A 22,867-nucleotide genomic window follows, 5' to 3' on the forward strand; every position below is an offset into this window, starting at 1 on the left:
TTGCTGAAGTTTCTCAAACCCATTCTCATGCTTTTTGCCCGTAACCCTTGATCCCCTTGATATTCAAGAACCTATCTATCTCATTCTTCGATATACTCCATGACCCAGCCTTCTGTAGTAATAAATTCCACATGAATGGTTAAGTGAATGGACAAGAATATAAAACATGGAATATAATATGACACTATCAACTTGGCTAGGAAAATAATAAAGCTGAATATTTTTGTGTGGGGAGGACAGAGTAGCAATGGAAGGGTGCTTTTCAGAATGGAGATCAGTAACGAGTTCCACAGGGATCAGTGCTGGGACCTTTGCTTGTAATATATATATATAATGTTGGTCTGATTAGTAAATTTGCGAATGATGTCAAAATAGGTGGAGTTGCAAAGAGTGAGGAGAATTGTCAAAAGAGACAGCGGGATGTAGGTAGATTACAGATTTGGGCAGAGAAATGGCAAATGGAGTTTAATCCAGGCATCATCAAGGTGGTGCATTTTTGAAAATCAAATTTAGGTGCAAACTAAATGGCAGAACCCTTAAAAACATTGGCATGCAGAGGGGTCTGGGCAGACAGATCTCTGAAAGTGGCAACACCTGGTGCATAAACTGGTCAATAAGGCATGCTTGCCTTCATCGGCCAGGACTTTGAATATAAAAGTTGGAAAGTTATGTTACAGCCTTACAAAACGTTTTTGTTAGGGCAGATTTGCAATATTGGGTGCAGATCTGGTCACCACACTACCAAAAGGACGTGGATGCTTTTGGAGGGGGATACAGCGAAGGCTTACTAGGATATTGTCTGGTATGGTGAGTTTTAGTTATGAGGAGAGGTTGGAAAGACTTTGATTGTTTTTACTGGAAAGATAGAGGCTGGTGGGTGACCTGATAGGAATCTACAAAATTGAGAGGCATAGATAGGGTGGATAGTCAGGCTTTTTCCCAGGGTGGAAGGGTCAACTACAGGAGGGCACAAGTTCAAGATGAGAGGGGGAAAGTTTAAGGGAGAAGTGTTTGCAAAATGTTTCAGAAAGTGGTGGGTGTCTGGAATGCACTACCAGTGAAGATGGTGGAAACAGGCATGTTAGCAATGTTTAAGGTTTATCTTGATAGACACATGCACATGAGGTGAACAGAAGGATAGATGCTGCACATGGGCAATGAGTAGCAGGTCTAAATAAGGTTTAGGGATCATTGCAGGCTTGGTGGGCTGACGAGCCTATTCCTGTGCTATATTGTATAACTTCAGCATTCAGAGCAATCTTGGGGACACATCACAAATGACTGTGTACAACTTTCTTTTCAAATAAAAGTTCTACTTGCCTCAAATAGTATGGCAAAGGTTCACCAGGCTGACTTGCTTAGATGGGAACAGACTGAATAGATGAAGTTGATTTATTCTTGAGAATTTAGAAGAATAAGCGATGATCTTATTGAAGTGTTATAAATTCTTTGAGAATGTCCAGTAATATGTATTTCATATATTTTCAGTAATCACATGGAGGGCGAGTTAATGGAATGTGTGCAAAATGTGAACCAGTTTGAGGAACCAACTCGAAAACAGTCTACTTTGGATTTGAATTGTGGTATAAAATGGGATTAATTATAAACTGAAAGGTTATTAGGGAAAAGTGACTGTTGTATGGTAAAGTTATTATATTTGAAAGTGATTTTTAGTTAATTCTGAAGCCAGGGTATTGAAAGTAAACATAATAAATTATATAGTTATGAGGGTTGAGTTGCCCAAGGTAGATTGGGAAATTACGTTAAATACTAGCCATTGCTATTTTCTTAAAGAACTCCTGAAATACTTGCAACATTTGCCCATTTGTTTTTAAAGCACAAAAGTCTGAAAGTAAAATTGATCAAATTCTGGCCAAGATGAGGAGTTAAGTTGGTTTAAGAGCAAAGGAATAAATTTGTAATGCTTCCAAAATAAGTAGTAAACATGAGTATTTGGAGAATTTTAATATTCTTCAGAGGACAACCAAGGAAAATAGAGAATGAGAGCAGAAACTAGCAAGGGACACAACATTGACAAGTCTTTCCATAATTATGATGGTGTACGGAGAGGTAGATTCTAGCGTGACTCTCAAAAATGGAATTTGATAATTAGCTGAAGTGAAGTTTGCAGGACCATGGAAAACAATGAAGGAATGTGAGGGGTAGAGTTAGTCTTGCAGTGAGGTGGCAAGAACTCCAAGTGGCAATGGTGTCCTGCGCTGTAATCATTTTCTGAATCTGTGAGGTGATCAGATTAAAACATAAAATGCTTGAGGGAATTGACTCAGTAAATAATACCTCTTGCTGGGAAATCTAGGACTGGGAACCAGTCTTGGATTAAGGTCTTTACTATTTGGAACTCCGGTGAAAAATTGTTCTTACACACAAAAGGTTGTAAATATGTTTGGAGTTTGCTACCCTGGACAATTGTGAATTCACAGTCCTCAAGATTCAAGAGAGTTATCAAAAGCTTTTTTTCTGCATACAAAGGGAAATCTAGGTATTTGTGGATATGCGTAGATCTTTGGTTTAAAGGAGATACTTAGTATGATCTTGTATAATCTACTTCTCCTAATTCTGAGTTCTCAAGAATTTTTCTTCGGGGTCTCAAAAGCTCTATGCAAAGGAAAAGTAAGGACTTCTCCAGGAATAACTTGTTGAGTTCTTTTATAGACAGTTTGTATAGCGGTGTTTCTCCCACTTGTACTAAGAAAATAGCAAAACAGGTGGAAACTTGTGCCCTTTCTCAGGCTGAATTTGGTGGTAGAATGGGTATTTCTGCAGATAGGAAAATGATATTTGGGGTTGCTACCATCTTTCCCACCTCCACCCCAAATATGTCCATGATGGGAAGGCACATAGATGCCTTTTCACTCTGCTGCTAATTGAATATATTTGAAACCCTGGTATGTTTGTTTTCTGGCCGCATCTGTAGTCCTTTGTTGAAAGGCAATCAGTATGAGGATGGAGATTTGAGCCCTCTCCACTGTTATTCATCTGTGGCCTGGATCTTTGGTCATGGGTGGGTTTCCTTCTGGAAGCAAACACTGTCTCTCTGTTCAAAAGAATTGCTCGCCTCCAACTGGCAGATTTGGCAAGTGGGCCTTTCATTCCTGGGAACCAGATCCTGTTGAAGGCTACACTGGTGGCTTATCAAGTGATTGATTGATTACACAAGCCTTTTTGGAAAGAGATGTCTTGGAGATTTCATCAGCTTTTCCTTCACCCATCAAAGATTGCTATTGCCAAGGTTATCAAACAATTGCAGGGTCTTGCAATAGATCACAGAATATAATTTGCAACTGCTCTGCTGTCCTGATGAATAAAGAGTAAACTATGGTGATTTTAACATGCTCTAAATAATATTCTCCAGAGAACCTTTAGTGAAAATAGTTGTTTTGCAAATGTGTGAATTTATGTGAATATCTTGATTTAAGGACAAACTGTAGTTCTGAAAACGAAAAAAGTTGGAAATTACAACGGGTCAGGCAGCATCTGTAGTGAGAGAGAAAGCTAACGTTTCGAGTCTAGGTGACTTTTTCAGGGCTGACGTGAAGTGGAGAGGCCAGCATTTTATACTGTGGTTGAGGGAGTGGGGAGAAAAGGTGCTGATAGTGCAGATTAAGTGATTGGAAAGTGATAATGTCCAGAACCATGGTGTGTCTAACTGGGAAATTGGAAAGAACGAACAGTCAACACTGAGAGATGGGAGGGAAGAGAGGTCATGGTGACAGAGAATGTAACAAGTAAAGCTAGAAGAAAGGGAAGGAATAGGACTAAGTTCATAATCTCATTCCTGATGAAGGGCTTTTGCCTGAAACACAATTTTCCTGCACCTTGGATGCTGCCTGACCTGTTGTGCTTTTCAAGCACCATTCTCTTGATTCTAATCTCCAGCATCTGCAGTACTCACGCTCACCTCATAATCTGAAGGTGTTGACCTCGTTGTTAAAACTAGATGTTTGGAAAGTGCCTAGTCTGAAAATGAGATGTTACTACTTCAATTTGCGTTGTGATTTTACTGGAGCATTGCAGCATGCTGAGGATAGACCAGTCTGGTTATAGACCAAAAAAAATACAGTTGCTGGAATTCAAAGTAGACAGGCAGGAGGCTGGAAGAACACAGCAGGCAGGCAGCATCAGGAGGTGAAGAAGTCGACATTTTGGGTGTAACCTTTCTTCAGGACTTTGGGTGTATAGGGGCAGCTCCAGTTAAAGGAGGTGGCAGGTGCAGGCTGGTTTAAGTGGGGATAGGTGAAGACAGGCAAGAGGGTACCATCTGGTTTGGAGGAATGAATCTGGTTGGTGGCAGGGAGCAGTGGAAGGGAGGGGGGGGGGGGGGATGGGAAGAGATTTGGTGGATAGGTAGGGAGGTTATTTGAAAATGGAGAACTCCGTGTTGACTCCTCCAGGCTGTAGGCTGCCCAGGCGGAAGATGATAGACAAGTCAACATACGAGCAGGATGTTGTGTTAAAATCACTGGTCACGGGAAGGTTGGGGTCAGGCTTGCACACAGACTGGAGGTGTTCTGCAAAGGGATCACCGTTCTGTGTTTAGCTTCTCCAGGCTACATTGGGTGGAGTAAATGTAATACGCAAGATTGGAGGAGATACAGGTGAAATGCTGCTTCACATGGAAAGGCTGTTTTGACACTTTACAACTTTCTGGACTCAATATTGAGGTCAGCACCTTCAGATTGTAAAGCTGTTCCCATTCCTTCTGTTTCTTTTAGCTTTACTTGTAACATCCTCTGTCACTATGCTCTCCCACGTGCCCCCTTCCAACTCCAGTGTTGACTTTCTGTTCTTTAAAGTCTGGCAGTTAGACACACCACTGTTTTGCTATTCTCACATTCTGATCGCTTTATCTGCAAAATCAACACCCTTTCTCCCTCAGCACTCCACCCACCATTTGCATAAATGCTGCCCTTCCATACCTCATGCCAGCATTGATGTAGAGTCATGTAGACTCAATGTTAGCTCCAGCTCCCTCTCCCTCTCCCTCTCTCTCCCCACACCTACTACCTGATCCTACTGCCTGATTTTCTAACATTTTTTTGGCTTCAGTACAGACTCCAGCATTGCAATAATTTGCTCCTACAAGCTAAAGTTTTACCTGCGTTTCTCATTTGAGTTATTATTATTTGCTATGAAAAGTAGAGAAAATATCATGGTCACAACATCTCCACTTCCAGGAGTAATTGCGTTCTGCAGATTATGTGATCATCTCTATCCATAACATTCAAATCAGTTCTTGACTGAAGAGTTATCAGCTAGGATCTGGACCAGATGGGCCAATGGGCTGACAAGTGGCAGATGGAGTTTAATTCAGATAAATGCGAGGTGCTGCATTTTGGGAAAGCAAATCTTAGCAGAACTTATACACTTAATGATAAGGTCCTAGGGAGTGTTGCTGAACAAAGAGACCTTGGAGTGCAGGTTCATAGCTCCTTGAAAGTGGAGTCGCAGCTAGATAGGATAGTGAAGAAGGTGTTTGGTATGCTTTCCTTTATTGGTCAGAGTATTGAGTACAGGAGTTGGGAGATCATGTTGCGGCTGTACAGGACATTGGTTTGGCCACTGTTGGAATATTGCATGCAATTCTGGTCTCCTTCCTATCGGAAAGATGTTGTGAAACTTGGAAGGGTTCAGAAAAGATTTACAAGGATGTTGCCAGGGTTGGAGGATCTGAGCTACAGGGAGAGGCTGAACAGTCTGGGGCTGTTTTCCCTAGAGCGTCGGAGGCTGAGGGGTGACCTTATAGAGGTTTACAAAATTATGAGGTGCATGGATAGGATAAATAGACAAAGTCTTTTCCCTGGTGTCGGGGAGTCCAGAACTAGAGGGCATAGGTTTAGGGTGAGAGGGGTAAGATATATAAAAGAGGCATAAGGGGCAACGTTTTCACGCAGAGGGTGGTACGTGTATGGAATGAACTGCCAGAGGATGTGGTGGAGTCTGGTACAATTGTAACATTTAAGAGGCATTTGGATGGGTATATGAATAGGAAGGGTTTGGAGGGATATGGGCCGGGTGCTGGCAGGTGGGACTAGATTGGGTTGGGATATGTGGTCGGCATGGCCAGGTTGGACCGAAGGGTCTGTTTCCATGCTGTACATCTCTATGACTCTATAAGTTCTAAGTTCTGTTTAAGTGTTGTGCAAAATAATATGTGCAAATATGTAAATAGGTACATTTCTTCTAAGCTTTTTTAAATAGTGAGTGAAAATTGCAAAAAAAAGCGGGGTGTGATTTTCAATCAGAATTCGGGAATTCAAAACCTGGATCATTTCTGACCCCCACTTTTGCCACATTTGTAGATGCTACTTTAATATAAAATGTCTACAATTATGTCTGAGGTGAGCTCCGAGTCTAATTAGCAGCAGTAAGTGCTAGGATTAGGACTTGGCTCTGAAGTGCAATGCTCAAAGGCAGAAAGTGACTTCAATTGCATTTGCTATTGCTTGTCAGATTGGATAAGGCAGGAGATGGTGAAGACAAATGAACAAATAGGTACTTTTATGATCACAAGGCATTAGCATGCTCTTCAGCTTTGTACCATCACCTGCACATCTTTTTTCAATAATCCTTCTTTTTGCCCAAGTTCAATACAGCAGCAATATCACTTTAAGGTTCCTACAAACATACGAAATAGGAGCAGAAGCAGACCATTCAGTCTTCAAGTCTGGCTTTGCCATTGAATCGGACCATGGCTGATTTCTTTGTGTTTTGAACTATTTGTTTCAGATTTGTTAATAAAATTAAGATAATCTCTTGAGTTGTTTCTGCTGCAACTTTCCTTCTGTTTAACACTCCCAAGTCTCAATGTTGATTTCCTCTCTAGCTCCTTTTTTATCTTTCCTTTGGTCTTTGCTGAACTCATTCTGAGACAATCCTCTGATTTCTCAACCTAGATTGTTAACCAACCATCTTTAGTTCCTGGTCCCTATAATAACTGATACTGTAAATTATTCTCTAGCTGCAAATTCCTTTTTGAAGTCTATTATTGTAGTCTTCCCTCTCATTTAAAGCAATACCTTTGGCCCTTCTGATCATGGAAACTATTTTCTCATCTATATCTCAGCTGTATTGTTGCTTCTTAATTGGTACCACTCTTCCATGCTTTTGGATCAGGTGTGAACCATGTGAACCATGCCACAGCACTGAAATTGCATTGATCATCGATCACAAATGATATTGTTTGTGATCGTGATCAAGCTACACTGTCCTTCTGCAGCCTTTGAATTGTTTGACCACACACCATGAGCCTCCTGCCATCTGGGAGATGATGTAATGGTAATGTTGTTATTAGACTAGTAATCGTGGACATCTGTCCACAGTCCACCTTGGCAGCTTGTAGAATTTAAATTGAATTAAAATCTGAAATTGAAAGCTAGTCTTGGATGGTCACCATTACTGTTTTCTATTGTAGTAAAACCCATTTGTAGTAATGTCCTTTAAAGGAGGAAATCTATTGTCCTTGCTAATTTGGTCTACATGTGACTTTGCACCCACAATGACAACTACCTGCTTTTTATGGCCTGGCAAGCTGCTCCATTCAAGGGCAGTTGGGGACAGGAGACAAAGACTGGCTCTCCAGTACCTCCCACATCCCATGAAGGAATGAAAAAAAAAGATTTATTTCCTGCTTCCCCAACTGTTCCTCAAAGGATCTCTTCCAAGCCCCCTCCACTTCTTGCCCTGAAGATATATCAGGCTGTCTATCTGCCACTATCTTTCCTGACTCTTTCATTGCTTTTATGCGAACAATTGCTTGTCTGACAGTCATTAGCGATCTGCAATTTTCTCAAACATTGACAAGAATGAAGCCGCTCTTCCAAGCTGAATGTGAATGTTTGCAAATTTGACAATCTATTTGCCCCTCTCCTGTGCTTCCCACCCTATACAATACAGAAGCAACAATACAGCTGAGATATAGATGAGAAATAGTTTCCATGAACAGAAGGGCCAAAGGTATTGCATTAAATGAGAGGGAAGACTACAATAATAGACTTCAAAAAGGAATTTGCAGCTAGAGAATAATTTACAGCATCAGTTATTATAGGAAATGCAAGGTTACAGGAATAGGGTAAGGGGGGTTGGTGGGGTCCTGGGGGGGATGCTCTTCAGAAGGTCAGTCTGGACTTGATGGGCTGAATGGCCTGCTTCCACAGTGTAGGATTCTATGATTCCAAACACACTCCAATTCAAAGACTACCTACTTAAACTGCCCCTGCTTAAACTGGGAAAACACTAGCAACTCATAATTCTTCATGCTTGTGTGCTTGTGAATTATTAAGCTTTTCCTTATAAGAGCTTAGGCAAGACCTTCTGCAGTTCAGAGTTACTGCTTGGATCAACTTATGTCACTGGAATTTTGGAAAGGTTCTGTAGTTCTAAAATCTCCCATATTAAATCATCTTTTAAAGAAGTGCCTATGCGGAGAAATTGCAGAGGGCCTTCTGTGAAGGGTGCATTTTAGTTCATGGAGAGATTCCAAACAATTCCTTCACTGTAAATACACAAATGCTATCATGTGTGTAACAATTTCACTGAAGCAAACTGCTTTTAAAAATGTTATGGTACATTGCACACAGATAAGAGTATAATCAGTGAAGGTAAAACTGTTGCTTTCTGAAATAATTAAGTTTGAATTTAGAATTGATTTCTGATGAGTTTATGCTAATAGTTTGGGGACACTACAGATATTTACCCTTCCCCTTAAAAAATAGGCAAGAATTGACATTAAAATTTAAATTGACATTAAAAAACGTACAGAAATTTAGGTTTCTGACAAAGATCTTTCAAAAAGTAGGCAGTAGCCTAATTAACATTGCATAGTAATGGAACAGAACCATAAAATGATTGCAGCATAGGAAGCTGTTTAGCTTGCTGATTCCATAATGGCTCTTTGCAAGAATGACCAGAGATTCTTTGCCTCAACTTAATCTTAGTTCAAAGTGAGGGGGAGGCCTGAACTCTATGCTGACTAGCAACTGATCAGAGGCAGGAGTGCTGGTTCCAGATAATAAATAAATAATATGCTCTTCTACTGCTTCTCACTGATCAGGGCAGCTCATCGAAGGATTCAGAAGGAATACTTTGGCAATTGCAAGCGAATCACAAGGGGGTCCCTAACACCCACCACCTCTCCTCTGCTCTGCAGATTCCTTCTAACTCTCCCCTCTTGTTGACACCCCCTCCCCAGTAGATGGTGCCTGGAGTTGATGCAACCTTCAGTGTGCTGGGGTTCATTTTCATGGGTTCCTAACTGCAAGACAGTAAGAATCCAAACAGCGTTGTAATGAGGACCATTTCTCCTAAACCCTTTCTTTCATATTCCTACTTTTAATATGTTTATTTTTTCCCTTTAAATTATGTTCTAAATGAATCACATGTGGCTACTGAGCTAAAGGCTCTGAACATCTAATAGCTGTCTGTTCAAAGACTGTGTTCACCACTTTTACAGCTTGGGTTTCTCCAGTAAGAATGCTTGGCCTTTTTCCCATATTCCCCATTCATCTAGCAATGGAAGCTATATTTTACCATTTAACATTGACAAGGTTTCACTTGCTATTGTATTGGTAGCGCTCTTGCTGCTGCTGTTGCTGCTGCTACTACTGCATCCATGGAAAATCTTGGTCCACGGGTTCACACCAGCTCCATTTTTATTTTGCAATCTATTGTCCTAATCATCTCCTTGTCTCAGTCAACCACTTAATCCCTGGTTCTCCATTTGCCAGGCTCTGTTACTCCCTCCATGTTCCCAGTTCCCAGTTTTCACATCTGTACCAATAGAATGAAGCCGGTGACCCTTCCCAAACTTCTTGAGCTGCTCCCTAGAAATACAATAGAAAAATGATAATTACAGTTAAAAATTTTCCTCAGGTAATATGTCGAATGTCTTGTGACACGGTGGGTGACATTAATCTTTCTGAGCTAGAAGCCTCTGGGTTGAGTTCCACACCAGATCCACCTTGTAGGGTGGCCAAACTGGTTGTTATTGATTGTATATTAGTCTGTAAATCCTGCTACTGGGGGTAAAAACATAAGAACTAGGAATAGTAGGAGGCAAGTATGTTTTTGTATAGTAATGCTCTTTTCCATTGCAAAGCTTACATTATTAAATGTCAGTTTATGAATATTGTTGTTTCTGCCCCCACAGGTGATTTCATTATTCAATACAATATAGTATTATTTTGAGATTTCTAACACATTGTTTGGCACAAATAGCATTTTATATAAATATCTTTTATTACTACTTAATGTACATTGTTTTCTTTTTTTCTTTCATTTTGCACTGCATCATATACCTTCCCTGAATGTAATATTACACCGAGGTTGGGGTTGGTTAGCACAGTTGGTTGGATGGCTAGTTCTCAGTGTAGAATTGAACCACCCCATACCAGCTGAGGTTACCATGAACCATCTCTTTTTCAACTTCTCCCTCACCTGACGTGACAGGTGATCTATGGGTCACGAGTCACCCACATTTTATTTCATTGTAGGGCAAGGGAAGTTAGAACTCAGAGGAACTAGTGTAAATTCCATTCTCTCTCCCTTTTCCTATTCTCCATCCATCTTTCTTGCCTCATTCTATGCTCTACACATGACCTGATGTTTCTCCTGATATCCAATACTTTACATTATCTTGTGATCAGGAATCTCATTTTTAAGACATTGAAGAAAAGGGAAACTTGATATGTAAGGAATTGTAAATTTATAGTTGCATCCTTTGTGATGCTGGCTATTATAATTCTTACAAATCGATGCATTCAGTTATTTAGGGTTCAGTTTGAAAATTAATTCAAGGACATCACAAACATTTAGCAAGAAAATTCCTAAGCCTATTATTCGTTACGTTGGGTAGATAGTTGCAAACATATGGTAACAATTGATTGTGTCCTTTCAGTTTTATGTTTTAATGCTGCACTTATAGTTGGAAAGCATCTTTGTTTAAATTATTGGTTCATTTCTTTGCTGTAAGTCATTCATTGATAACCACAGCAATATTTGAGTCAGTGACCACTAAAGATTATGGAATTCAGCAATGGTGTAAGTGAAACCTGATTTGTTTAAGCTTGATATTTCACAAACAAAAAAAATACTTAATTACATGACTTCACAATATTCTATATTATTGAGGAAAAAAAATGGTTGCAGTTATAACTTGTGGATGGTGATTGGGGGCTGGCGTAGGTGTGTAGAAGGCAAATTTACAGTTTTTTAAAAGACTCAAAATATTGCAAAAGTTGCTGATGTTGCAGTAATGTTGTATAGCCAGGAGAGTAAATGTTTCGAACTGATGACGTTTCATCAAAACTGGAAAAAGCTAGAGATTGTAACAGTCTAAGTATAGAGCAAAGGGAACAGAGAGGGAGGAAGGATCCTCCATTGCTTTCATATGGTCCCTTCCTTGGCTTCTCTACCTTTTGTTTTTGGTGGACTATCACTAATAGTTAGAGTAAACTCACAGCTAACTTGACTATGCATCCACTAACTCTGCTTCCTGTGTTGAGTTAGCCAGAATATATCCAGAGTGGGCTGTTTTGTCATGCTGTAACTGACGTGAACTTGGAACTTTTGGGGCTCTGACCAGTGAAACAACCTGATATATTTTGCAGATCAGAGTGAGAGTGCATATTTTAATGACTTTCTTAAAAATAAAATCACATTTCCTGAAAGCTGTTGGTTAGTCTTTAATATAGCAGTTACATTCAGCAGGGGGATGGGAACCCAAATTGTCACTCCAGCGGCCAAGAGGTCGCGAGTAGTGAGGTCAGAAATAAGGTTTCAAGGTTGCAAGAGTGCAGCAGCAAGTAGGAAGGTGGTTTGAACTGTGTCTAATTCAACGCCAGGTGTATCCGGGGTAAGGTGGGTGAATTTGCAGCATGGGTTGCTACCTGGGACTTCAATGTTGTGGCCATTTCGAAGACGTGGATAGAGCAGGGGCAAGAACAGTTGTTGCAGGTTCTGGGGTTTAGATGTTTCAGTAAGAACAGAGAAGATGGTTCAAAAAAAAGGGGGAGGTGCGACATTGTTAGTCAAGGCCTGTATTATGATGGCAGAAAGGATGTTTGAGGACTCGTCTGCTGAGGTAGTATGGGCTAAGATTAGAAACAGGAAAGGAGAGGTCATCTTGCTGGGAGTTTTCTATAGGCCTCCGAATAGTTCCACAGATGAAGAGAAAAGGATAGCAAAGATGATTCTCGATAGGAGCGAGAGTAACAGGGTAGTTGTTAGGGGGATTTTTAACTTTCCAAATATTGACTGGAAATACTATGTACTTTAGATGGGTCAGTTTTTGTCCAAGGTGTACAGGAGGGTTTCCTGACACCATATGTAGGTAGGCCAGCTAGGGGCGAGGCCACATTGGATTTGGTACTGGGTAATGAACCAGGCCAGGTGTTAGATTTGGACGTAGGTGAGCACTTTGATAGTAACCACAATTCAGTTATGTTTACTTTAGTGATGGAAAGGTAGAAGTAGATACCGCAGGACAAGAGTTATAGCTGAGGGAAAGCAATTACGATGCAATTAGGCAGGATTTAGGATGCATAGGCTGGGGAAGGAAACTGCAGGGGATGGGCAGAATTGAAATGCGGAGCTTATTCCAGGAACGGCTATTGCGTGTCCTTGATAAATATGTACCTGTCAGGCAGGGAGGAAAAGGTCGAGCGAGGAAGCTGTGGTTTACTAAAAAAGTTGAATCGCTTGTCAAAAGGAAGAAGGCTTATGTAAGGATGAGATGTGAAGACTCAGTTAGGGAGCTTGAGAGTTACAAGTTAGCCAGTAAAGACCAAAAGAGAGAACTAAGAAGAGCCAGGAGGGGACATGAGAAGTTGTTGGCAGATAGGATCAAGGAAAACCCTAAAGCTTTCTATAAGTATGTCGGAAATAAAAGAATGACTAGAGTAAGATTAGGGCCAATAAACGACAGTAGTGGGAGGTTGAGTGTGGTGTCTGAGGAGATATGAGAAGCGCTTAATGAATATTTTTCATCACTATTCACACTGGAAAAAGATAATGTTGATGAGAATACTGAGATACAGGCTACTAGACTAAACAGCATTGAGATTCATAAGGAGGAGGTGTTCGCAATTCTGGAAAGTATGAAACTAGATAAGTCCCCTGGGCCAGATGAGATTTATCCAAGGATTCGCTAGGAAGCCAGGGAGGATATTGCAGAGCATTTGGCTTTATCTTTGTCATCAATGTCTACAGGAATGGTGCCAAAAGACTGGAGGATAGCAAATGTTGTCCCCTTGCTCAAGAAGGGGAGTAGAGACAACATTGGAAATTATAGATCAGTGAGCCTTACTTTGATTATGGAGAAAGTGTTGGAAAAAGTTATAAGAGATAGGATTTATAAATCATCTAGAAAATAATAAGTTGGTTAGGGATAGTCTACACGGTTTTGTGAAGGGTAGGTCGTGCCTCTCAAACCTTATTGAGTTCTTTTGAGAAGGTGACCAAACAAGTGAATGAGGGTAAAGCGGTTGATGTGGTATATTTGGATTTCAGTAAGGTGTTCCCCACAGTAGGCTATTGCTAAAATTACAGAGGTATAGGATTGAGGGTGATTTGGCAGTTTGGTTCAGAAAGAAGGCAGAGGGTGGTGATTGATGGAAAATGTTCATCCTGGAGTTCTGTTACTAGTGGTGTATTGCAAGGATATGTTTTGGGGCCACTGCTGTTTGTCATTTTTATAAATGACCTGGATGTGGGCTTAGAAGGATGGGTTAGTAAATTTGCAGATGACAGTAAGGTCAGTAGAGTTGTTGATAGTGCTGAAGTATATTGCGGGTTACAGAGGGACAGAGATAAGCTGCAGAGCTGGCCTGAGAGGTGGCAAATGGAGTTCAATGTAGAAAAGTGAGAGGTGATTCACTTCGGAAGAAACAGCAAGAATACAGAGTACTGGGCTAATGTCTTGGTAGTGTAGATGTGCAGAGAGATCTTGGTGTCCATCCCTGAAAGTTGCCACCCAGGTTGATAGGGTTGTTAAAAGGCATGCGGTGCTTTTATTGGTGGAGGGATTGAGTTTCAGAGCCATGAGGTCATGTTGCAGCTGTTAAAAAAAACTGATGCAGCCGCATGTGGAGTATTGCATACAGTTCTGGTCACCGCATTATAGGAAGGTTGTGGAAACTTTGGAAAGGGTTCAGAGTAGATTTACTAGGATGTTGCCTGGTATGGAGAGAAGGTCTTTTGGGAAAGGCTGAGGGACTTCAGGCTGTTTTCTTTAAAGAGAAAGAGGTTGACAGGTGATTTAATTGAGACATATAATCAGAGTGTTAGATAGGGTGGACAGTGAGAGCCATTTTCCTCGGATAGTGATGGTCAGAATGAGGGGACGTAGCTTTAAATTGAGGGATGATAGATATAGGACAGATGTCAGAAGTAGTTTCTTTACTCAGTAGTTGGGGGTTATGGAATGCCCTGCCTGCAATGGTAGTAGACTTGCCAACTTTAAGGGCATTTAAATGGTCATTGAATAAACATATCGATGAAAATGGAATTGTGTAGGATAGATGGGCTTCAGACTGGTTTCACAGGTTGGTGCAACATCGAGGGCCAAAGGGCCTGTGCTGCGCTGTAATGTTCTATGTTCTATAATTGCAAAAAAAAATGCAGTCTCTTATGTTCCTGTAAAAGTACTGTTTGTAAGGTTCTGGTTATTTAATGGATTATTGCGGTACCTAATTTGTTTGAGCTCCGCAGATCAGAATTGTACCAAGTTTTAAAATGATTTACACTGATTTCACTTCTGCTTTAAGTGAGCATGATCAATTTGGAGCTCTGAGATAGATGTTGGATGAGGTGGCAATAGAGGAGGAAAGAGAAATTTGGCTAGATTCTAAATTATGATTATCTACTGAGGGAAATAACCTGCAGGTGAGATTGGGGAACTAGGACTCTGTGGCCTGCTTAGCAGAGAAGTGACGTTATCTTGATGAGTCAGATGACCTCTTTATGTATTGTTCTTTAGCTCTGTGATTTCTTTTGTGGAGCCTCCTAGCCTAGTATTACATGGAGGAAAGCAGAAGCTTCTATTAAATCTAAAATTCATTCACTTCCAAATAGGCAGCATTTGAATATAATTATAAGTTTTGGGGATTGGCAAGACCTCTATAGCAACCCTCTGAAACATGTTTTTATGAAACTTCTGCCAAAGTCTCTACGAACAATGAAGCATTTTGTGTCTGTGCATTTGTGAACAAGTTTCATTTCTACATTCTACCTCAGGCCCACACTGCATAGAACTCCTATGTGTGCAAGAACAATGGTTTGTAATGAAAACCACTTCGGAGCATATAAGAATAAAAGGCTTTGGAAATAGAGGTGGGGTGTCAAAATTAGTGATTTAGGAGGGCATTCTACAGTGCAGCAGTAACAACTTGGCAATATACATTTTCTCCAGGTTGTACATTGAAGGGAGTAAAAGCACTGAGATTGATTATTTCTCAATAGACTAGAATAAACCTTTATCCCTTCACTATGATTCCATGTCCAGTTATCTTGTATGGTTTGCCATCATTAGGGAGTTGATTCTGAAAATTGTACCAGAACTATTGTGCATCAGATTGTATTAATATTTACAATGGCAAGCTCCATCAAGGTTTGCACAAGACAAATGAATAAGTGAACTAACCCTTTCTTTGTGAATTGTAATGAATTGTGGAGCCATTTGGACCACCTTCACCAAGAGAAAATCCCAACTATTTGCACTTAATGTTCTTTTGCAATTACCACTTAAAACAATCTTGGGACCACAATTAACCAGAAACCAAATTTGTTACATCATGTAAGTATAGTGGCAGAGCCCTTAATGGGCTTTGCATATAAATTATTCATTTGGAGACAGTGATTTGGTAATGGAAAAGAAACAATTCAGCTATGTGTAAGAGAGTGTTGAGTTTTTTTTAAATACAGTGGTGGGATCTTGTGGTTGTGTCCTGGTCTCTGGGCCAGGAGGTTCAAGTTTCACCTGTCCCCAAAAATTCTTTTAATTCTCACCCCAAAGTCCTCCAGAATTTGGCAAGGCAATACATTTTTAAAATGTTTGAAATAAACACCTTTGCAAGTAATGTTTCCATCCCATGAATGGTTATAAAAGTAACTTTCAATTTTTTTATACTTGTAGTAAATCTCCCCTTTTTAACCTCTTCTGCTCTGAAAAGACCAACTTTAGATTCCTTAGTTTATCCACAGAACGAATGTTTGTACTCCTGAATAGAATTCTGGTAAATCTCCTCTGAACCCCTACCAAAAACTTGGCAAGACATGCTTGTGCTTCCGGGTGTCCAGAATTGGATAGGATATTCCAGCTCTGGTAAAACTACTGACTTATAAACATTACCATAACTTTCCTTACATTTTTGACATATGGGAAGCAAGAGTAGTTTGAGGCTAACATCATTATGATGGAACCTGTCATTTGTAACTCAGCGGTTCACTCTTCTTAATTAAGAAAGAGAAGCCTGAATGCACTAAGCTGCTCAATCTAAAATCTAGCAGACTAGGAAATGTCCCAAAGAATATAAAATATTCAGGCATCCATTTTGAGATGGGAAATTTGTAGGATTTTGAAAGGATTAAAAAGGTAACAGCTTCAGCCAAAGAAAAATGGGTCAATTGAAAACAAAGACAGAAGAGTTGATCAATAACTGTAGTTAAAGACTGGAGAGATAGATCAATACTCCCTTGTTATTGTCTAAGGTAGAACAATGTCACTGAGGAAGTTCTGGACAATATAGAAAGTGTACCTATCACGGCATGGTTTGATTATCTCTGGAGGAGTCCAGCTATTGATTTGCTTGTGATGGGCAAAACTCCAGGTACCGATGTTGTACTGCTGGAAGTTTTCAACTAAAGAAAACCAGCACTGCATCAGAATCTGAACAACCTTCTTCTGTGTCTGCTTGAGGGAGAGGGCAGTCCTCCATAATAGTTATAATGTTAAGATTGTGACCCTGTATTTAAAAGTCTGACTGCATTGATTACAACAATTAGAATAGATAGAAATTTATTGTTATGTGTACTTCTATATGAAAAATACAGTGAAAAGTTTCATAAGCCACTCCACCATGGGGCCTACATCAATGACAGAAGTTAAATATAACAAAAAAACTAAAATTAAGACACAGTTCATCACAGTTCAGTTAATGGCTCCTAGGCTTGAGGAAAGCTGATTAAGGATCGATGGGATAGCCTGAAGATGCAGCTGGGATGAGACCACAACACCAGGCCACTGGAATACTGGACCGAAAGCCTCTGCCATAAAAGACCACCATGCTGGGGTATCAACGCACCAGTCCTAGACTGTCACTTCTCTTCCTTCAGGCATCTCGGCCTAGCTGTGGACCTGGATCCTCAGCCTAGACCTGGTGAGCAACAGTTGTCCCTGCTAAACAATATGGGAAAAGTATTTACCCATGTTTACCTTCTCACTCTGAAGATCCTGGCTGGATGCATCTATTGTGAATCCATGTGGTTTTAGAATTGCAAAAGAAGTGCTTTGAACATGGGCTACCAATATGTACTGCCTTAATCAGTCTTATCAGGCATTCAACCATGTGAGGTGGCATGGTTTGTTTAAGCTGCTGGACAAAACTGGCTGTTCATTGAAGCTGCTCAGTGTGAACTCTTTCCACAACAACATGGAGTACATTCAGCTCTGGCATGCAGTATTAGAACCCTCTGATACCTAGTACAGTCAGACACCAGTGTCAATAGTCTTCAGCAGATTTTTCTCTTTTGTTTTAGTGCTGTCAAGTGATTTAAGGATAGCTACTTACACCAGAAAGCTGTTCAACCTTGCTTGCCTGAAATCCAAGACTAAGATGCTCCATGCCCTCATCAGACATTTGCTTTAGGCTGATGATACTGCACTAACATTCCTTCTGAAGTAATGTGACCAACATCAGGAAGATATTGCTGTGGAGGTTGTTCAAAGCTGCATGTATCTTGGCTCCACAATCCCTAGCAATTCCTTGATGCTGAAATCCATAATAGTTGCAATGTTTGCTCTGTGTTTATGTCCAAATTCAGTAACAGTGTGAAATGACTACAACCTGACGAAGAATGCCAAACTCTGCATTCTTTGTAATGAAGGGCTCATTTCTGATAAAAGGCTTATGCCCAAAACATCAATTCTCCTGCTCCTCAGATGCTGCCTGACCTGCTGTTCTTTTCTAGCACCACAATCTCAATTTTTTTTTTTTAAATTTTTTTTGTAATGAAGTACACTATGGTGAGACCTGGGCAACATATACTGGACAAGAGAACAGGTTGACCATTTTCAACCTTCACTGTATCAGACATGGTCTTGGCATCTTCTGGCAGGACAAAGTCACCAAACCAGAGGTCCGTGACCATGCTAACTATCAGTATCCACTCACTGCTATGTCACCCACATGTGTGCTATGTTCATCAGAAGTATGATGGCCATATTCTCAAAGACCTTCATCTGTAGTGTTCTGGCCACTACTTCAAGACTACCTGGGGGTCTATTTCTCTGCTACAAGGGCCTGCAAGTGGAACAAAAACAATATAACATGACAGTTATTGACAGTGATAACTGGGTGCCAGTTGCTGAAAGCCATGACCTCTGGAGGCTGACTGTCTTCAGAAGCATTGGAAAAGGTGAATGTTGCTTGGCTGTGGAGAGGGTGCAAAGAAAACCAAAGGCCGGCAAATCATACACTTTCTCACTGTTCTCCTCTGTAGTAAATGAGCAGGGGTTCTGAGCTACACCAAGGAATGCTTAACATTGCGCTGACTGCACATTTCAAACAATCGTTTTACAACATGATGGCATTGTTTCCATAAAAAGACTGAGCGTAAGCACCTTTGGCCATTTTTTATGGTGTTTTCCATCAGTGCTGTAAACCTAATGGTATTGAGATCACTCTTCTCGTGTGTTTTCCTACTGAAATATGTGTGATTTGCGCCTTTTTCTTCTTTTTCTGAAACTAGATCTACCATTCCTTCCTCCCTCACTGGGCTTGAACATCTTGTACACATTTCAGGAATTCATTCCTCTCCATATCTGTTACATTGCCTTCCCACCCCTAGATTTTAGATTATGCCTCTGATTATTACTGTGTTGCTTCATAGTCCTTTTGAGACATTTGTTGGTATTGCTAGTCTGATGATGGAAGGTCTCGTCAACAGTTCAATCAAGCAACACCTGATCAGTGATGCTCAACTTTAGTTTTGCCAGGGTTATTCAGCACCTGACCCATTGCAGCCTTGGTTCAAACATGGTCAAAAGAGCTGAATTCCAGAGGTGAAGTAAGAGTGACAGCCCTTGACATCAAGACCACATTTGACTAAGTGTGGCATCAAGAAGCCCTCGTAAAACTGGATCAATGGGTATTGGGGGCAAACATTCTGCTGGTTGGAGTCAAAGCTGCCACATAAGATGGTTATGACTGTTGCTTCATCAATGACCTTCCCTCTATCACAAGGTCAGAAGTGGGGAAGTTTGCAGATGTTTGCAGAATGTTCAGCACAATTTGGAACACCTCAGATACTGAAGCAGTCCATGTTCAAATGCAGCAAGAGCTGACAAGTGGCAAGTAACATCCACACAAATGCCAGGCAAGGTCTATCTCTGAGAGAGAATCTAATCTCTGCCCCTTGACATTTCAATGGTGTTACCATTACTGAATCCTCCACTATCAACATTCTTGGGATTTACCTTTGACCAGAAACTCAACTAAACTTGCCACATAAACACTGGCTACAAGAACAAGTCAGAGGCTAGGAATGCTGTGGTGTCTAACTCGCCTCCTGACTCCCCAAATCCTGACTTGTGCCTTGAAAATTGTAGACAAGAATGCAATGGAATACTCCTGGATGAGTGCAACTCCAGCAACACTCGAGCTTGACATCATCCAGGACAAAGCAGCCCACTTGATTGGCACCACATCCATACGCATCCTGTTTTTCCACTACTAACGCTCATTAGCAGCAGTGTGTACCATCTACTAGATGCACTGCAGAAATTTACCAAAGATCCATGACCACTTCCAAACCCATGACCTAGAAGGACAAGGACAGCAGATAGGCAGGAAAACAGCTGCCTGCAAGTTCACCTCCAAGTCACTCATCATCCAGACTTGGAAATATGTCACTGTACCTTCACTTGTTGGGTCAAAATCCTGGAATACCCCCTCCAAGGGTTTTATGAGTCAATCTACAGCATGTGGACTGCAGCAATTCAGTAAACCGGCTGACCATCACCTTAAGGGCAAGTAGTGACAGGCAATAAATGCTGGTCAACCAGTGAATCCCATGTCCCATGAGAGAATGGGAAAAACACACACTGCTCATCCATGGATACTGGCATCCAGCATTTGCCAACCCCTCATAAACACCATGGTACTTTTTAAAATCCACTTTCACGTTGCTTAGGAAACACAAACTTGTATTGCCAGCCTAACCGGCAACTAGCATTGAAAGACTATGGTGGGGCACTTCCCATGCTAGGCAGGCACTCAGCTCATGGGTTTTGCCAGGATACATCTTGGAGCTGGTCACTCTTTCTTTTAGGGCCAGCTCATTTTAGTGCTTGCCTGCATACAGCATCTGTGCCTTGTTTTGTCATGCCATATCTATTAGCGCATTGGTGCTTAAACACAAACCAAACCCTATCAAGTAAGCTTTTTTTTGAGCTTTTCTTTGCCAAAACACACAAGCTGCTTGTCAGTAGAGACATGCCCAGGAAGGGGGCAGGTTAGTGTATGACACACGAGGGTGTCAGTCTAATACTGACAGCATACCCCAGCTTTCTACGCGGCAAACACACTGCACATGTATTCAATCAAATGTCCATGTTGGAAATTGGGTGGAGGTTACTCCTCGGTCCAGTTAAGGATGTTGGCTGTCAGTCAGGGGCCTGATACAGTAGGTCACACAGTCCACTGACTTGACTGTAGTCAGCAATCAACTTGGAATGTTCATGGTCAAGGAGCTGATGTCTGCGGTGCAGTGAATGGATAAACAGTTAGTCCTGTATGGCCAATACCAGCAGTCCGGGGAATCACATATCATCAGGGAGCTGCAAAAACAGTCTTCAGAGTCTGGTTGGTCATGTCTAGGGACTGTTCATCGATGTCAGTCAGCGAGGCCTTGGGCAAAAACAGTCCTTGATGTCTGATCATTAAAGACGGTGCAAGGGGAGCCTGTAGAGGCAGCAGGGGGGATCACTGCCAGTAGGAGTAAGGGAAAAGCAGAGACAATTGTGGACATAGGAATAAGAACAGTGGTGGGAAAGCTCCAGGTCTATGGGAGGGGGTATGCAGAACAGCATCAGAGGGCATGGGAAATTGTGAGGGTGAGACCTTCCACTTCTGTGACTTTGCAGTGGGGAGGCGCAGGGTGGGCATTATTAAGATGTAATATTGGGGTTTAGGGAGAAGGGAGGATGGTTGGAAGCACCGTTCAATATGGTAGGTCTACACATTGGATGGGTGGAAATGGGATGTTAGGGTATAATAAGACTATAAGGATCTTAAGAAATAGGAACAGGAGTAGGCTATTCAGCCCTTTTGAGCCTGATCCATATTTCAATAGAATCATGGCTGATCCCACATTCCTCATTTACACTCTTCTTGTGTTATCCCTGATCAGTAGAGAAATTATCTACCTCAGCTTTAAACATGCATAAAGACTCTGCCCTCACAGCTGTGCATGGCAAGGAGTTATGAAAATACTCAACCCTTTGAGAGAAGAAATCCCTCCTTATCTCAGTGTTAAATTGGTGCCATTTTATTCTGAGACATTAGAGACTTGGGGAAGGGTTGGGGGGCGGGGGGTAACCTGACAACCAACTTGGGGCCTGATGCTGATTGATCCGCTACGAGCTATGTTCCTGCTATCACTTGCTGTTCTGTAGATAAACAATGCCACTGAAACATGCCGGGAATAACACTCAAAGTGGATGAAGTCAATGTTACTTTGGTTGAAATTGTCGAGTCCAAGTCTGCTGGATGTTCGTAAATTGAAGGGGTAAATGCATGAAGCATGGGTTTGCAAACACCAATTACAATTAATTTGAAACATCTTTACATACTTATGCAAAATGAACATGCTTAGGCTTCGGATGTTGCTTGTGTAGTGTGGAAAGTGTGTATAATTGCAGTGTGTTATGCTCTGTGCAGAAAATGAGATGATGTGATAGATGTTGAGGAGCCAGGGGAACAGGAGAAAGATGAGGACGTTGAATTGGAGCAATCTCTCCTTGTAGATGATAGAGCCGAGCTGCGTCAGGTGATACAGCCAGACAGGATCTGATTGGCACCAACTCCACTAGGTGCAAGCTGGATGCAGAACACTATCATGGATGTAAAAGTCAAGATGCCAGCATTTGGTTTGCATTGAGTGCAAACTTCAACCTGAATTTGCTTCTTTTATATTACGTTTTGCTAGCTGTTGACAAAATTTGTTTAGACTTATCTGAATGTTTGATTGTCTAGTCACATACAATGACAAAATGCAGGCAGTCTCTGGACACTGGGGACAGGGACTTGCAGATCATTTCAATGGAATATATCGAAGAGCGTGCAAAAGTATGTGGTTAAATGGTGACTTGAAGAGATTGGAGATGTATGTGCAAAGGAGTGTCAGCTGTGCCAGCTATATGCTGTGAGCAGTCTGGCTTTGTGCCTGTTGTGAGGAGTAATGCAAGATTGCCAACACTTTTTTCTGAGTGCACAATGGTCTTTCAGAGATGGAGCAGGCGCAAGGACTGCCAATCTTTCATGGAGTTCTTCTAGGCATGTTGTGTGGTAAGATGGGACTAGAATTGCACATAAGGGAAGCCACTGGGGTAGGGTAGGTAGTTAATAAGGTGTGC

General features: G+C 41.2%; 1 protein-coding gene across 1 annotated transcript in view; it reads left to right on the top strand.

Annotated features, from left to right (window-relative positions):
• fgf2 (fibroblast growth factor 2) overlaps positions 1-22,867 on the top strand; it is a 101,137-nt gene that overhangs the window by 21,051 nt on the left and 57,219 nt on the right. The gene's annotated exons all lie outside the window — the stretch shown is intronic.

This window comes from Chiloscyllium plagiosum, chromosome 32, assembly GCF_004010195.1.
Source record: "Chiloscyllium plagiosum isolate BGI_BamShark_2017 chromosome 32, ASM401019v2, whole genome shotgun sequence".
Classification (NCBI taxonomy): domain Eukaryota; kingdom Metazoa; phylum Chordata; class Chondrichthyes; order Orectolobiformes; family Hemiscylliidae; genus Chiloscyllium; species Chiloscyllium plagiosum.